This window comes from Tyto alba, unplaced genomic scaffold (assembly GCF_018691265.1).
Source record: "Tyto alba isolate M040663 unplaced genomic scaffold, T.alba_DEE_v4.0 Super-Scaffold_19, whole genome shotgun sequence".
Lineage (NCBI taxonomy): Eukaryota > Metazoa > Chordata > Aves > Strigiformes > Tytonidae > Tyto > Tyto alba.
In genome coordinates, this window is record NW_024881281.1 from 7,285,617 (window position 1) to 7,289,785 (window position 4,169).

Genomic DNA, 4,169 nt, shown 5'->3' on the forward strand with positions numbered 1-4,169 from the left:
GGAGGTCACGGTGCAGCCGCAGACGTGGTGGCCCGGCACAGTGCGGTGCGGAAACACCACGACGTGCCCCGGGGCTGGTGTGGGAGACACTGGCTCTTACCCTGAACACCCGCAGAGCCTGGCCGGGTGGCTGTCGGTGCCTATAGCCCTCCCCAGAGCCACCCTGACAGCGCTGGGACGGTCACCCCCACCCTCTGCAGCACCCGGAGGGGTCTCAGCCCCAGCCCCAGCCCTGCTCAGGTCATTTCTGGGTCTGCGAAGCAGCGGGACCGCGCTGCCTGCCCACCTCTGCGGCATCAAACAGGGCAAGGATAAACCAGCCGAGGTCCTACGGACACCAGGAGCTCACCCCAATACAAGGAGAGGACACATTTCCTTGCGGGAACCTGTCAAAACGCATCCAGTACAGAGGGAGGGCACTAAAAAATGGAATTTTTTTTTTTTTTTTAAAGAGAAAAAAGTAGCAGTTTCTGTTTTGCTGCTCTCAGCAAGAAACGTGTTTTCAAATGTCTCTCCCGGCAGTGAATGCTGAGTGGCTGCAATATTCATAACCACAATAGTCCTCGATCAAAACCATTTGGTATTTATCCTTCTTAATACTTGAATATTCATCATTAGGAGGTGAACTTTCAAAACTTTTGCATGTTGAAAACTTGGACTTGCGTTTCCTTTCCAGCACACAGCAAAATGAAAGCTGCTCAGAACAGTCTGCACTGGCTGCTTAGGAGTTTTTTTTAGCTCTTTTTCGTTTTTACTGTTTAAAAACTTGCCTCCTTGTGACCATGACGACAGTTTTGATTTGATTTTTTTTTTTTCCTTCCACATCCCCTTCAAACAGTCACAAAGCCAGGGAACGTGGGAAAGCCAGGACAGCAAAGAGAAGCAAAATACCCTGGTCCTTTCTGTCCAGCCCAGGGAGGGGTCAAAGTGAAAGAAAAATACCCCAAACTCAATAAAAACACCCACAAACGCTCCCAAAACCAGCACAAGAAGTTTTACAAAATGTGGAACCTTCCTATTAACATTTGGGCTCAACAAAGGGAAAAAAAAGTGTATTTTTAATTCATTTTTTTCTACTATTTTTAGATGCCCTTTCCCACAGGCAGGAGATAGGGAGTCAAAGCCAAGGGTGAAGGTGCCTGGGGGCAGGGGTTGGGAGCTGATGTCTGGGGAACAAGGACCCTCCTCCTGCATCCCTGGAAGCTGGGTTGGTTTTAGAACCCCCCCGGGAACGACGGGCCAGGGGTGTGTGACTGGAGGGAGACAGGGACCACAGGAGGGTCTCTTCAGTCCACGTGGCCTTGCGACCATGGCCGGGGCTGCAGCCGGACACGGCAGCTTTCCTGGTGAGCCTTGGGGGACTGGAGGTGATTTCCCCGTGTCGATGGGCTGAGATTTGCCCAATCCTCTTGAGCTATTTCCAGTCCCCCCCCCACCCGATCCCACCAAGGCTCCCCCAGGGCTTTGAACATGGTCTCCAGCAGCGTGCAAGCTCACGGTGCCTCCCGCTGCTGCCCATGGCCCTGGGCACTGCAAGTATCTCTTCCCCGGTTTTGCATTTCTCAGGAGTAGAATAAAAAAGTCCACAAGTCAATGCCAAAAGACTTTTATTTAGCAGCCCCTCGCCCTGCTGCACCCAGCAATCATTCAGCAGCACAAAGCAAGCCAGGACCCCCCCGTCCGCCTCCCATGCCGCTCCCCACTGCACGTGGCTGCCCCCTCCCAGCTCTTCCCAGGGCTTCGCCATATGGAAAATGAAGATGGGTGGAAAAAAAAAAAAAAAGGGAATTGGAGGCTTTGCTACCTACCTGGCCTCCCAGCATGGTGCTCGCTCTGACCCGACAGGCCCCTCCACCGCGCACGTGGGGCACCGGGCTGTGCAACCCCTCTTCCCCACGTGGCCGGTCCCCAGGTGCCAGAGGGACAGTGGGGGTGAGCAGAGCATCCGCAGCCCGGGGAGGGTGGTGGTGCCCATGGGGTGGGTGGCCAAGCGTGGGCACCCTCCTGGGAGCCAGGCACAGCCTGTCCTCTGCTCTCGGACCGCGCACAACTCGTGACGGGCACGCGGGTCGCGGCGGTGCTCTCTTCTCCGTAGCCCACAGTACACTCATCCATAAAGTAGGAAACACTACACCCTGCAGTGCTGTTTAGTAGTGCTTTCTACTTTATGGGTGACTGCACTGTCTCTCAGTCGGTGTCCGGCGGTTGCTCTCCTCTGGCGAAGTGCTCGCTTCTGCCTGTGCGGGGCCACCTCGCGCACCCCACGTGGCCCAGCCATGGGACCACCTTCGACGTCGGGCATGGCTGGGGATGCAAATTGCAGAGCTGATCTTGCCCCAGGGACAGAGACCCTCTGCCAGCGTCACCTCCCGCCTCAAGGAGCTGTGCCAAGGATGGTGGACATCCTCATCCCCATGGGGGAGATCCTACCTTGTGCTCCCTCGTCTCCCCTAAAACCCCATCCTGCGCACAGGGGACATCTTCACCTTGTCCCCACGGGTGATACCCTACCTCAAACCCCATTGTCCCACCTGAAGCTCTATCCTGGGCAGAAGGGACATCCTCACCTTGTCTCCAAAGCAAGGAAGCCACCTAATATCCCATCCTGGTCATAGGCGACAGCTTTGACTTGTTCCCAAAGGAAGGACCCCACCTCAGACCCCATTCTGGTCACAAGAATAAGCTTTCACTTTTCCCCCAGGAGGACACTTCACCTAATACTCCATCCTGGTCATAGGAGACCACTTTGACTTGTCCCCAGAGCAGGGGACTCCACCTCAGACCCCATTCTGGTCACATAGAACCCAGTTGCCTCGTCCCTGCTGGTGGGGACCCCACCTCAAACCCCATTATCCCCGCTCAGACCTCATCCTCGGCACAGAGGGTGTGTTTGCTTTGCCCCCATGGGGACACCCCCAGCTCATACCCCATCCCACTCGCGGACGGCCATCCCCTTGTCCCCACAGGGGAGATCGCACCTTGAACTCCGTTGTTGCCCTTCAAACCCCATCCTGGTCTCAAAGGACCCCCTTGCCTGGATCCCAAGAGTGAGATCCCATCTCAAACTCCATCATCATCCCTCAAATCCCATCTGCGTCCGCAGCAGCCCCCCTTGCCATGTCCCCACGAGGGGACCTCACCTAAACAGTACCCTGGTCACAGAGGACTCCTTTTCCTTGTCCCCACAGTGGGGAGCCCAGGGTGATCTCCATCCACATGATGGAGAACCCTTGCATTGCCATGTCCCCATGGTGGAGACCTCACCTAAATGTAACCTCTGGTTACAGAGGACTCTTTTGCCTTGTCCCCATGGTGGGGATCCTATGGAAAACCCCATCCTTGTCACCCTTGAAATGTCCCCATGGGGGACCCCCCCTCACCCCCCTCATCCTTTACCGACAACCCCCTTGCCTTGTCCTCCTGCCCCTGAAGACACGGGAGCTCCGTGACTGGGGCTCCCTGTAGGACCCCACCTCACCCCATCTGCCAGCCACACGGAGACGCTTTCAAAGCCCCCATTGCCCTTCGGGCCATGTGGTGGGGGTCACCTGGAGGTCCCTGTGCCTCAGGTCACGCAGACCCCAGCCCTGCCAGCCTCACCTCACCTGCCCCACCAGCCTCCGTGTCTACCCGGTCCTGTCCTCGCTGCCACTGAAAACCCCCTGGGTGGCACTTCTGCTTCGGGCACTTCCCGCCTCCGCCCGCGCGCCAGCGCGGCACCTCCTCCCCCCACCGCTCCACCCCACTGCGCCCCGCTCCCCGGGATGGGGGGGGCACCCCCTTACCTGCCATCAGCCCCCAGCACCCACCGCCCCCCCTCGCAGCGGGATCGGGGCCGCGGCAACCGGCACCTCAGGAGACCCCGTGCTGCACCTTGAGTGCCACGTGGGCACCTCAGATGGGTCCCCCCATTACCGGGTTGGGGCACAGGTGGCCCATGCTGGGTGCTGATGGCCCATGCCGGCTGCTGATGGCCCATGCCGGGTGCTGGTGACCCACGCTGGGTGCTGGTGACCCGTGCCGGGTGCCGGTGGTGCATGCCAGATGCCAGTGGCCCACGCCGGGTGCCGGTGCAGTGGGGTGCTGCATGGGGTGATGGTGGTGGCCGGGGAGCAATGGGCCCCTGTGGGGAGCAGGGCCACTTTTAACCCCATCCTGCCCACGTGGCC

The 4,169-nt window shown here is 58.6% G+C and overlaps 1 long non-coding RNA gene across 1 annotated transcript; it reads right to left on the reverse strand.

Moving 5' to 3' along the window:
• Positions 1-1,590: 1,590 nt before the first annotated feature.
• On the reverse strand, positions 1,591-4,169 carry LOC116964221. The gene is made up of 2 exons (XR_004408619.2): positions 3,916-4,169; positions 1,591-2,304 (listed from the first exon to the last, which is right to left on the reverse strand). It is a non-coding gene; the product is annotated as an uncharacterized LOC116964221 (long non-coding RNA).